Here is a 14048-nt window from a genome sequence, read left to right on the forward strand (position 1 = left end):
CAAAAACCTCAAAAAAGGCTACCACACCGCGTGCTATGAGTTGCTCCTCGAAGTCAAGTCGCACCTGTATTAATGGTGTTAAGAAAAAGGAAACAAACTTGCAAGACGTTTCCGTCTTGCGAAGCAAGCCCATAGGGGAAATCGTCTTGCGAAGCAGCCCAAAAAACAAAAAACCCTTTTGTCTTGCGAGTTTTCTGTCTTGCGAGGCATTCGTCTTGCGAGGTACCACTCTATCTATCTATCTATCTATCTATCTATCTATCTATCTATCTATCTAGACACACACACATCACAGTCTTTTGAAAGAGAAGGGCTGGAAACTGGTGTGTTTATGTATTGATGTACAAAAGCTATATACTGGTATACAGAGGGGGCTGAGTTAGTGCTTCCTGTCTTGCCTATTTCATTCATAAACAAGTTAAACATGGCAAGGGACAGTGGCAGCATCTGTAGATCTGCCCCCACAGGAGATGAGCTGAGAAAGCCCTCTCTGTGTACACATGTATTCAGCAAGTACATGAGAAGTGCATTTTGGGACCTGATCAGATTATAACCGTTCCAGCAGAATGCACTTTAGAAAGACAAATAGTGTAAGACAGAGATGACATCATGTATACAGCACCTCCAAAAGGCGCCAGCATCCAGCACTGAATGCACATTATCATGCAGCGTGTACGCGCCCTAGGTCTTTTCCCTTGCTGGTCTCACTGTTCTGCACACCCTCCTTTCTCTATTCTCAGTCCAAGGGAGTTATTCTCAACAGACACTCCCCACCTGTTCCTCCACCCACCATTCCATCATGCTCCCCTGATGCTATTCATCCTCCCATTCATTCTTTCTTTTAGGTTGAGGTTATGATTATTTCCTGTTTGATGCCATTCCTAATGGATTGCTCTATGGGGAGAAGGATAGAGGAGGAGGAGAAGGTGGATCTTATTTTCATAATGAACGCATGCTAATAAGACTTAAGATGTAGGGGAGAAGGTCACTCTGGGATTTATTCAACAACATTTGTAACCCTGGCATTGATCCCAGAGCACCAGCAGCAAACTGAATAAAATAAACATCGGATTGCTGAATGGGGCTTTCTGAGGAAATTCACATGTGTTTCTGTGTTCCATAGTAAATATTTATGGATCTGTTCTTAGTTAATATTATTGACTCAGACTTAGGAGGAAAAAGGAGACTCAACCCGCACAAAAATTCAGAAGCTTTCCTAAACTATTAGATTATCCCATCTAATGCTCAATAATATCACTTCCCTGTGTATATATTTCTGGAGAAACACCAAGGAGTGTTTGATGTGCTTTCATTAATCCTTGTACATATAATATTACTCATATAAGAAGGGAATACAATTTAACTAACGCCATATTGTAGTCAAACGTCAGAGTTAAAACAGCAAACAAACGGACCCAACCCTGTAGGGCCTTGGCCAATCATCTCTTGCTGGAGACTTGCAACAAAGGATTGGCTGCTGAAGCCATATATTAATTTCCCACACACGCACAGACACCCTTGATCTTTGTCCCATTTTCTGTCTACTTATAAGGAGTCCATTGGACAAGCCACCCTCGCAGGATGCTAACTGTGTGAAGGGGAGAAGTGGGGTGGCAGTCACCGGCCTCGCCACCCACAGATTGGAGGTGGTGGTGGGGTCTGAAACAGGGAGCCTGCTCTATGTAGGATCCCCACATAGTTAAGAAACCTGCATGATCAGGTGTAGAACATTGTAGAACAGCTTCTCTGCATCAGGATTCCCCCCCCTACTGTGTGACTACGTAGGGTGTGGTGATGTGGGTGGGGCAGACACAGTCCCAGCAGACCCAGAACCCGCATGTGGTTCTAGTTGCATCTGAAGGGAGCACCGTGTAGGGTAGTTTTAAATGTTTGATTGTGTTTTTAATATTTTGTTGCGAGCTGCTCACAGTGGCTGGGGCTACCCCATATAAATATATATAAATAATAAAAGTATAAATAATAAATATAAATAAAGTATACATAGTAAGTATAAATAATAAAAGTATTAGTATTATCTTTATAAGCTGCCAATTTTGTTTCCAGGCTTGGTTTAAATGTGCTGGTATTGGCCTTCAAAGTTGCAAATCGGGGGTGGGAAACCTGTGTCCCTCCAGATGTTGCTTGACTACAGCTTCCATCATACCTGACCGTTGGACAAAGTGGCTGAGGCTGATGGGAGTTGTAGGCCCCACTGTCGGAAGGGCTGCAGGTTCCCCAGTCCTGCTTTAAGTGGCTTTGGTGCTCAGAGGTCTGCACTGGTGGCCAATCTGCTACTGGTTCAACGTTTTGTTTGCTATTGGTATGTAAAGCCCTTAACAACTTGGGAGCAGTTTACCTATGAGATTGCCTTACCCAGTACTTTTCTTCTAGAAAAACAGGTGCTGGTACTACGTGCCCTTGAGTACCCCCAGAAGAAAATAAGCACTGGCCTTACCCCGTAATTGGTTTACTGCTTTAATTGGTGGAATGGGCACATAATACCCAAACCGCATCTGTAAGAGCTCAACCATTTAGTGTGGCAGCACCAACACTCCTTGCCTATTGATATCAGGCAAGGACATTCTTAATTAGACAAGCCTACTCAGATGTTTAGAAAGTTCGTATGAGTTTTAATCTGTTTTAGTCTAATCTATTGCAGTTTCAATCTTATGCATGCTTTAAATTAAGGCTGTAATTATTTTAATGATATTTTTATTATTTTAGCTTTTTTTTGTAAACTGTTTTGAAGTCCCTACCTCCGTGCAATTTTATGAAATAAAATCAATCAATCAATCTGGAGGAGACATGTGAGGATCTTGGCTGTCACATGGAAGGGTGCATATGGATTGAAATCTTCTTGTAGTTACTTGGAACATTGAAGAGAAGGAGAGACGGCTGTGTCTTTCTCCATGTCAGAGACTGGCTAGATGAGGAGGAATGGTGGGAGGCTACAGCGGGGGAACCCCCCCCCCCCCAGGGAAGCATCAGAGTGGGAAGCCCCAGAGCCAGGAGAATGGTGGTGGGATGCTGGAAAAAGGTCAGAGGATGAAGGGGGTGCAGATGGGTTAGAGGCTGAGCAAGCAACAGGATTAAGTGAAACTGAGGCAGCTGAGGAGGAGGAGGAGACTGAGGCTGTGAGATTCCCAGCCACCTGCCAGTTCCATTGTTTCCTTATCCCTTCCTCCTCTGTCCCCAAGAATGAGGAGGGTGTTACCTGTAGCAAAACAAAAGGCACAGAGAGCCCCTCTTCAAAGGAGTTTGAGACGTTGAGAAGGCAGCTACCTGGGAAGGAGCCTTGGGAGGAAGTGGGAGGTTCAGATCCTCAGTTCTGGCAACTGCCACACCAGGCTAGTCCTGCCCGTGGAGTTCTCGGTTTTGTTTTGTCTCTCTGAATAAAGAATCAACCTTCCTGCTCATCTCTGAGTTCCTGGGCTAAACTGCAGCTGAACTGCAGCCCTGCCACTCCAACATTCAGAATAGTTTGTAAGGCAGGACAGAGAATGACATCTCAGTTTGCCTTGTCCTGTGGTCTTAAAAAGAAGAAGACGCCTAAGTGATGCCCCCAACCACACACCAAGTCAACCTTCTTAACAGAAGTATCTCAAGAGCATTAGTTTTTTGTTTGATGCAGCAGCACCTTCCTTTGCTAGGGATTAGCTAGGTAGCCAGGTGAAAAAGAGGACATGGCTCGTGCATCTTTCTGCAGAAGAGGTGCAGCTTGTCAGTCTCTCCCCTCCCCCCAAAACCCCACCATTCTAAATTAGCTGATGAGGTTTCAGCCTGCATTGGCTCTCCTATTTCCAGGGGTAACTGTTTGAGAATTCCCCAGTCATTTGTATTCAATGCCAAGACACCAGTGGAAAGGCAACTCTGCCTCCAGACATGGAGCTTTTATAATAGTAAATTTAGGGAAAGGTGGCAAGCCTACTGCTGTCAGTACTGCTTCTCCTAGACCCAAATGTGTATGTGTGTGTGTTTGCGGGGGGAGCTCAGAAAATCTAACTCATTGAGACAAATCTGACCAACTGTGCAATCTCCCAGATGTAATGAGTCATCACGCAGAAGTTAAAGCCTAAATTGTTCTAAAAATCTGCAAATCCTTATGTGACAGAAATAGCCCCTGCCTTCTGGGAGTTCCACTCTCCCTGCATGCAATGACAGGCCTCAGACATCCACTACTGGGGGGCAGGGAGAGGGGAAGGGTCAGCGATGAATGGTAACTGACGGTAGCTGAATAAGGTGAAGAGGGAAGCACACTTCCTCATTTTGACAAGCATAGAAATCATGATCTCATAAATGGCCAAGCTTTGCCTTTCCCGAGTCATTTTTTCACATTATTGCTCTCCCCAATTGTACTATTAAACTGTTTTCCTGATTATAATGCTGGTGCTTCTATCCCTGATTTAACGCTGTATATTACCTGTTGCATTATGGATCTGTGGCTTTTTAAATTTAAAAATGTCACATTAACTTTTAAATGGCGTGAAAGAACTATATGCTGGAAGACCGCCACAAATTTTATCATGGAAATTGCATCAGAAAACTCCCATTATTTTCTGGTTTAAAAAGGTTGCAAAAGAATGGTTTTTTTAAAAAAAACAATTAGCCTGGAAATTAGTGCTAAACATCCACTACATTCCATTAGTTTTATGCTGTGTGAAAGATCACACGAAATGTGGAAATTATCAAGTAAGGAAATGTTGGGTAAACAGAATAACGTATTTTCTGAATGCAGCCATATACAAAAAGGCACTGCATCTAAGAAGCTTCTTTCTAGGGCCTGTCAGCTGTACAGTGGGAACTTGATCTTTATGAAATTGCATATTTGTTAAAGTGTAAACCACTTAGAGGGATTTTACAATCCTGAGGTATATAAATGTTGACAAGTAAATTATATATTGAGAACTACATTCTCTCCAGGCAGATACATTAAAATGTGAACATTTTGGTCTTCTTACAGTCTATGTAAAGATCCAAGTTATGCATTGTGTTTTCATTTGGTATTTTAATGTTGTGAAAAGCCCGGTGATCTTCAGAAGAAGGGTGGTATACAAATAAATAATAAACTGTTTGCATACCAAGAAGGCATTGGCGGGTGTGGGTTTATGTACACACGTGTGTGTGTATAATACATGCAAACACAATAACCTTTCCAGAAGGGATATATCTTTGTAACATCGGTGACTATTTTGCATAGGGATTCCATTCCTGACCCCTGCGTACATCGGTGGAGTGTGCATAAGCCCACCCAATTCTGCTCCTGCCCCTTTTCAGACACCTTCAGACACCAATCGGACACATGTAAAATGTTCGCTGTGGTGAGCATCTCTCATGTGATTTATGTGTGTCTAAGTAATATCACTCTTTTATGGCAAACAATTACTGTAATGAAATCAAGCAAGCAAACAAACAAACAAATAAAATGAGTACTAGCACCCATGATTTTATATCTTCTCCCTTCCCCCTTTTGAAATTTAAACTTTGCTTTCCACGAATAAGAAATCCCACTGTGATTTTTTTCAGGAGTTAACTGAAAAGTAGGAGAGTTTGGTCTAGGCCTCCCTTGCATTGTAGTCAGTTCACTCCTCTCAATCCCCATCTGAAAGCAATTGAATAATTGCATAATGGGTTTAGGCTTTCAGCCGCTGAAATAATGCCATTATGAGTAACAGACGGAATGTCCAGGACGAGAGGACAACTTCTAACCCTACTGAAACGTCCACATTTCTTTGACTCTTATTTTCAGTTGAAAGTCCAAGTGCATGAACATGTTGAAAGAAGATCAAGTAAGGTAGAAAAAAATGTCATGAATGAGAGAGGCTGTTGCAAAATATTAGCAATCCTTTATGTCATTTTGAAATTCTCTTTGTCTTATCTCACAATCAGTGCACTTTGAACACTCTAAGCAAAGTTGAGGAAAGTACTGTTTTCTTGAAAACACTACATGTTAGGGCCACTGCTTCTCAGTGCTATTTTTCTCAGAAAAGAGGTGCGAGAACTCACCATTAACACCTCCCTTGTTCTTACGATGGCAATGCCACCCACCTGAGAGGTGCCAGAACTGAGTTCCGGTGAATTCCAGCTGAAGAAAAGCCCTGTTACTTCTATTTTTTTCTACCAATACCCTTCAGTCACTATATATGGTCATATATATGTCATATTTCAGTGAACAAAGGGCTGCTGTAACAACCGTGTGTGACATAGCTACAGATTTTATAAAAGCAGCAGATCAGGTACAATGCTTCAGAAACTCGCATAACATCTGAGTAGACAGTTGGGGCACAGAGGAGCAAAGGATAATGTACCTGTTCCTGGATCCTTGAAACATCAAGGACAATGTCAAGCCGAAGAGGTAGTACATATGCCAGCAGGAGGATCACTCGTAGAGGTTCTACCGGAGGGAGGAGCAGAAGATGCAAGTCAGGTGCAGAAATGCCAATTAAAAAAAGGAAAGGTAAATTTCAACTTTGACACGCAATTACAATCCGTTAGGTGGGGATCTTAAACTTGCCAATCTTTTGAATAGTATCCAACACCAATTTAATTTGATTGAGTGTTGTGCAGTATATTTCAAAGAACCATACTTTAATGTTTAATCATTGGATTTTGTTTTTATGTTGCAGGGTATGTCCGTGTCTGTGCAGTATACTATTACTGGAAAGGAAGAAAATGATTCCCAGTGATTCCCTTTCCATTGCTTAGAAATTCCATCTTCTGCATTGGTGAATCACAGTGACATCTCCCATAACATGGAAACCCTTCAGATAAGTCATCAATGAGCCAAGGAACGACCGCAGGATTCAGGAGTGCTCCTCATTACAGGAGCAGTGCTAGGCCTCTCTGTCAGTAAACTCATTAACAAAAACCGTTGTCTTTGGTGTCATCCTGAATATTCCATCACTTTGATCTCTGATGTTTCATTCCATTTTTTTGTTTTAATGGATCTATTAAAAATGAGATTTACTGAAAAGGAAAAGCAGAGTAATCAAATTGTGCAAGCCGTCTAAGCAAGCAAGATTAGACGACCACAAATTTACATTCCCCATATGCATCACTTTGGGGGCAAAACGGGAGGTGAAACACATGCAATTATTTCCTGACCTGATAAGAAAGAGTACAGTTTAAAGACCTGCACACGTTTTGCTTGATGCTCATATAAATCACATTGGATGTGATTCAAAGGATAAACACCAGTGTGATGGACAGAAAGGGGGTGGAATGGAAGCCCTTCCATGTAGGACAACTATGTGAAACAAAAGAAAGTTGGAGGTCCAACAGCTCACCCATCTGGATGCCCAGATTTTTTTTTTTATCAAAACATCGCTAAGTTTGAGGAGAAGTGACCAGAACGAGGACCAGTGCTTATCTTTTTAAAATATTGCCTGCAGTCCAAGTCAAATGTGCTCCCCTACTATGAGTTGCCTCTCAAAATCTATTCCCCAGAGCCACTTCTGCTCCCCTAAGTGTCTCAACCCTGCCCTACACAAGCCTCTAAAATCCAAAGTGTAGTTCAAATACTGACTGTTGTGATGTGGACCCTGCAGATTTTATTTCCATGCCTTGTCCTGATATTTATTAACTTATTCAAGTTATTTATTGGTTGCTTTTGGAACACATTTATTGATGCACACATTTCTGCAGTGTTTCACCCTAATACAATGAATTTTATATGTTACTTTCCCTAATACATGCATTGTAATGCACACACTACTGCATGAAAATTTGGGTAGACATTTTTTGGTTGAGAAATTGCATCTAGAGAAGCACAAATGCTTAAGAGCTGCTTTTTGGTTAATGTATCATTTTGGGAAGTGCAAAGTAATGAGGCTTGCATTAAATTTTCTCTCCCATCCATATTACCAAATAATGTGCAGTATTTGAAGGATGGGAAATAAACATCACCCCCTAAAACTGGTGTTCACAAACATGTTTTTTTAAAAAAATAAAATGGGTGAGGGTACAATATTTTAGATTTGTCATTAAAGATTGTTTTCATTTCTCTGTTTTCAAACCTTTCACCCAAACATGCATCTGGGGACACATTTATTAACCTTTTACCATATATTTGCATGGTGGTAGTGCTCCTGTTGTGACCACCACCCCCAACTGCCCTGAGGTTCATCTGTTACTCAGTTTTATGCAACAAGATATAAGACCTTTTGATTTGCCCGGGCCTATTTAAAGTTTTTAGCCAACTTCCCCTCCGCCCCCCGTTCCTCAGTTATTTTTTTACTGTCGGTGCCATTATTATTTCTGTCTGGTTTTATTTCATTTCTTAATTTGGGAAATGGCTTTAAATTGGGGCACATATTTGAAACCCATGCGTATGTAAATGTTTGAGGTGCAACCCTGCTTGCCTGCCTGCCCTTTCTTTTGCCCTGCCTTGAGATGAGTATACTGTTACACGGCAGTAAGGGTCACACACTGCGTTTCATCACAAAGGAGGGCATGACATCACAAGCCTTTGTGAGGTGCTGCGCTTGGCTTAATAAATGGGCAGAGACGCCCCCAGCAAATCACCAGCTCTGAAAGGCCCATCAAGGACAGGTGGTGCTCCAGCTGCCAAGAGCTCGGAAGGACAAGATCACCATCAGAATGGCCAGATTCAGACGCAGCCGGAGCCGGAGCCTAACTCGCCGAAGGAGGCGAAAGGCCAGCCAAGCGAGTGGATCTGGAAGGAGGCGGGGAAGGCGACGTGGGAGGAGGAGAGGTAAGAAAAAATCCCAAAACCCTACACCATACCCATTTAGGACGTTTAACATTATCACTATATACCACAGGTCTAATGGGTTACATTAAATAACTGGTGCTTGTTATGTTTATTTCCAGGAAGGGGGAAAGGTCGTCGCAGAAGAGGGAGAGGAAGAAGACACTAAATGACTCCCTTTCCTGTGTCCTCTGCCCTTGATTCCGGGTCATTCACCTCAGCAAAGCCTCCAGTGAAAAACAAAGTCAAACGAAACCACCCCTTGAAACAAAAACAAAAAAACGGAAGAATGTCCAAGAACCAGGGAGCCTGAAACAATTTGAAACTTGCCACCTGTCAATAAATGCTGACATTTCATTTTTTTGAGTCTGTGCTTTTTGTGGGGAAAGTTGTACGCAGCAAAGCAAAATGATAGATGTTGGCGTTACAGTAATGTTCTTAGAAAACAGCAGTGGGCAACTCAGGTTTTTCCATCCTGGGTGATCTGAAAGCTGTCAGCTTGGCTCCCCGTACACATTTAAAATTCTAATGGTATAAATGAGAAAGGGGTTGGGAGGTTTATCTTGTCATTTTCTTATTTACAAATATAATAGCACTTGGAAATCTCAAAAGCATTATCACATCAGTTAACCTCTCAGGGCACACATTCAAGGTATAAGGTGTACAGAAAACAAGCAACAAGCCAAACCCAAAGGTGATGGACAATGTGAATAATTTTGGCAAAGTGATCGGTGCCAGATTCTGCACAACAGAAGGGAGTTGCGAAGTCATTTATTTTGATTTCAATAAATTCTCAAATTTATTAATAGACAGGACCCTTACAAACCTTTCAAAGTTTGCATGAGTTTTAGTGGTATGAATTAATGTTCTTAGCTCTATTCAATTAGAGAACATGTGCTACTCAGATGACAAAGGCTCATAATAGAACCAATTTTACAAAAGACAATGAGCTAAGGATCCTTGGTAGTGCCTAACCGAAAAGACGCCGGGAACAAATGGAACAAGCTGAGGTTTTGGATGGGTTAGCGTGGTATGATGGGGCAAAGTGACCCAAGATAATACCACAACAGCTTGTGATTATTACCTTTAAAATATTAGATAAATGGAGGCATAGTCTCATTCCTGGTTTTTCATTATTAAGCTTAACCAAATATTACATAGCATTCAGAACCAACCCATGGGCTTAAAAATGGAGAAGGTGTGTTAATTAGTGTAGCTTCACTAATTCATGTATAAAGACAATTTTTTAAAAAAACATCCCAAATGTAAATAATCTTGGAAGCAATCATTTCCTAATCAGTCGAACAATTCCACACATCTACTTTGAGAAATCAGCTTTGTCTAATAAAAATGGCCAAACATGGTTTGACATCCCACATTCTTTTCATATGTGGCTGTTATGTAAGTGATAACACATTTCAAGTTATCTCCAATACATACTCATGGTGCCAGTAGGATTTCCTTTGCTGATTGAAAATCTACCTCAAGTGAAGCTTAAAAATGTTTGAACTTTCAGGCTAGAACATAAGTCTTATGAATATTCTGGGACCCAAATCTCAAGCTTCAGTATTACAATGCCATGGATTATTCCTTATGTTTGCTGAAAAGGAAAGAATAATTTGAGACTACCTATTTCAGTTAAAGTGAAAATTGATGCTCTTAGCCACTATCCTACAGCAGACTGCATGATAGATATCTTAGCAAGTAAAGCATTAATGCAAGGATGAGGAACATGTGGCCCTCCATACATATATTTTTGGACCACAACTCCCATCTCTGACCACTCATGTTAGCTGGAGCAGTTGGGAGTTAGAGCCGAATACCATCTCTACATTAAATAAACACCTCTCCAAGGCTCCAGACAGGGTTGTTCCCAGTCCTACCTTGAGATTCTAGGGATTAGATAATTTGGTTGCAAAGTGTGTGATCTACAATTGAGCTGAGGTCCTTCCCCCAAGAGATTGCCTTGGCTCATTTTTTAATCTTCCAAAGCATGGATTGGAGGGTTGCCTTAACTAGCCATAAGAAGACAACTTAGAATATATATGAATAAAAACATTTCTGAGCTACAAGTCTGTTCCATGTTAGTCCTAAAGTACTCACATGTAAAACTGTATTATATTAGAGCAATGTAGATGGAAATACAAAATGTAACAGGTATGGTAACGTTTAAACTGAGTTCCACAAGTAAAGTTTATGAACATTTATTTTTTGTGTTGGCAAAGTTTTCTTTCTACACAAATGGTCAGATCAGAGAGAGGTCTTCTGCTCGCAACATATATTCATCAATCACTGCATGCTTTTTGATGATTGGTCAAGACATCTCATACTTTTAAATGAAAACATAATTTAAATGAAAACAGTGAGCATAATTTGGGTGTATGCAGAGGTTTCAGTGGGCAACTGTAGAAAATAAGGATGAATTAATCTGTCAATGTTGGTTCCTCTCCATTTCTTATTTTTCCAGTTCTAAGTTCAGTTCTCCACATGTCCACATCAGTTTGTGAATTTTTTCTTAATCCGCACTCATAAAAATTCACCAGCATAGAGAAAATGTCTCCTAATATACACACATATATGCACTTTCTTTAATGGACACTCTTTTGCAATGTCCCTTAGTATAATTCAGTTTTACATGTTATTTTCAATTAGTATATGGATTTCTGTACGGAGTTTTTTGGCTGAAGATCTGCAGTGCAAAATTTGGAGAAGTGATCATTTCAAAATATGCTTGTGCTTTGGTCACACATTGTGAAGTGTGTGTTTGGACTTATCAAATGAAAACAGCATTGAATTTCTCTTTCATCACTAGAAAGTAGCATGTAATAAGGCATGCAGATCCTTTTGGGGATCAAGGAATATGGGATCAAGGACAGGTGAGTGGATGCTGAAACTCCCTTGCTGGATAAATTGGCCATATGTACAAACCTGGTTATTGGCTGGCTGCATGCAAAGGTCATCCATTGTATTACATCACAGTTGGGTAACGTGTCATTGGCCATTGTCTTCTGGCTATAAAAAAGCCAGTGATGGCCAGCTCAAGCCTTAAGCTCTCAAAGGCCCATCAAGAGCAGGTGGTGCTCCAGCTGCAAAGAGCTTGAAAGACAAAAGACACCATCTGAAATGGCAAGATTCAGACGCAGCCGGAGCAGAAGCCTCAGTCGCCGGCGCCGCCACCGGCGACATGGTGGTAAAGGTGGAAAGAAACGCGGACGGCGACGTGGCAGGAAAGGGAAAGGTAGGGAGCTGTTAAGTACACGTTTGGAAAAATATGTAATAATGGCTGTGTAGTAATGGCTGCTTTGTACCATAACTGAGGCATAGGAAGTGACAGTGTTTTTATTTTCTGTGTTTGTCTAGGTAAAAAGGGAGGTCACAGGAGGAGGAGGAGACGACACAAGAAGGTCTAAATAAAAGTCCCTCTTCATCGTCTCTGGCACCCCCTGATTCCCCACACTGCTTGCCTCTGGAGCACCTGCGAAACAGAACAAAAAAGACACAAACCTTCTCAGAAACACCCAGGATGAGTTCCCCACCATCAAGGAGGCTGAAACAATTTGAACAAACCACCTGTCAATAAAACATTGGACATTTTATTTGCCTCTTTGTTTCATTCATTAGGGCATACTGTGGGAAGGAATAGGGAAGGTATTCCCTATTCTACCTGTTTTAAAACGTGATCTTCAGCACAGAGGTCCAGTGGGGCAGTAGGTCTGCAATGCTCCCGAATACTGAATAAACAAGGTTGTATCCTAAAGCCACAGTTCTATACCTACTTGGCAGTAAGCTCCCATTGAACACTGTGGAATGTGACTACTGATTGGACACACATAGGATCATCTTTAATACTTTAAATATGGGCAAACTTTAAATATGGGCAAACTCACAACTGTTAAAACTTTGCTACACTTCCCCTCCCCTGAAAAAATTATCTGTAATAGAATGCAGGTAATACTTTTAAACTTTAGCACTGCCATTATCCTATGGAGCACAGGAGAGGTCACCAAAGCAGTTGAGACTGATGTGGGTGGAATCTACACACATATAAAAGAACACTGTAAAAATGTGTTTTAAAAAAAAGCTTTGAAAAAATAACTGAATTTGCCATAGCTCACTGTCACAACCTAGTGTCACATTTGTATATTGTATTTTACAACACACTTAAAGCGTTTCATTTGCAGCTGTATAGCTGAGTCTGTGCACTGTTGACTGGTAGGGCTGAGCTATGGCATAGAGAGGTTCCATTTGTATCCTGCATTCTGAAATGGAGTGATTTCAAGTTATTGAAGGAAGAGGCAGCAAGAGAGAAAAAGGAAATCACAATCTCGGAGAAAGGACACATTGCTAATGAACAGCCAGAAGAACATGGAAATCTCACCGAGAAAGAAAGTTCAGTTTTATTTTCATCATTGTCTTTGGATTTTGTCACTGGTGTATTTTAAGGTGGTGGTGACGGTGGGAAATGAAAGCACAAAACCTGGCTGGCACTAGAACAAATGTGCACATATTATTTGGGGGACCAGGAAATTTAGAATATGCATCTTGTCCATCAGTTGCTTCAGACATCTTGAAAAGACATGTTTTTACCCAAGCTTTCCCTGACCCATAAGAACAGTCTTTATTTCTCATAAATTTTCCCATATTTCCCATAATTCTTGCTTTTATATGCTTCTGGGCCACTGTTTTACTGGTTTTTGTGTTGTAATTTTGTTTTAATGACATTGTTTTAATGCTGTAGACATTTTTATTTTTAATTTTTAAAAATGTGGTTTATAAATTCTTTTAAATATGAGAGACAATTCACATTAGTAAGCCCCCTTATATAAAGAAATTCACTTTACTGAGGTTTCTGGAGTTTTGGTACAATATGAATTAAAATTGGTAAATATATCTGGTATCTGGCTACACTGTGTTTTCATAAAACTGTAACTCCAATTTCTTACTGTGTTAAAACATTTTTATCCTGCTTTCTAACAAGATACCCCAAGCATAATATTTTAGCTGAACCCCCACTGCATTGGGATAAGACATTGTATGAATTTTTCTGCTGTTTTGTGTAGTGTAGCAAAAGCCATTACAAAGCAAGACACACATAAAACAAAATACAATTAAAACTGGGTATTGGGTGAAATAAATATTTGCTCCCCTGAAGAAATTAACTTGTCATTCCCACAAACCTCTCTCTAGGTGCAACTCTAAAGGAAAAACATCAAGAAAGTCAAGAAGAAATTTTGTCTTGGGAAAGAAAGTGTATAGGACAATAAATGTTTTGGAATATTTTTGGAGATTTAATAACTAATGACACAAGGGCGAAACAAGCTACCTTTTCAGAAATGCTAAG

The 14048-nt window shown here is 40.7% G+C and overlaps 1 long non-coding RNA gene across 19 annotated transcripts in view; it reads left to right on the forward strand.

Moving 5' to 3' along the window:
• Positions 1-14048, forward strand: part of LOC114603819 (uncharacterized) — a 110590-nt gene that overhangs the window by 56018 nt on the left and 40524 nt on the right. For 6 of the 19 annotated variants that reach the window (XR_013394210.1, XR_013394218.1, XR_013394211.1 and 3 more), the window contains 2 exons: positions 6624-8710; positions 8830-9972. The exons of 9 other annotated variants lie outside the window; for them this stretch is intronic. This is a non-coding gene — a long non-coding RNA (uncharacterized LOC114603819). Of the gene's footprint in view, positions 1-6081; positions 6455-6623; positions 8711-8829; positions 9973-11606; positions 11946-12067; positions 12320-14048 lie in introns of those variants that run through there. 4 more of the 19 variants (XR_013394219.1, XR_013394217.1, XR_013394215.1 and 1 more) reach the window with 4 other exon arrangements.

The sequence above is a fragment of the Podarcis muralis genome, chromosome 9 (genome assembly GCF_964188315.1).
Source record: "Podarcis muralis chromosome 9, rPodMur119.hap1.1, whole genome shotgun sequence".
NCBI lineage: Eukaryota > Metazoa > Chordata > Lepidosauria > Squamata > Lacertidae > Podarcis > Podarcis muralis.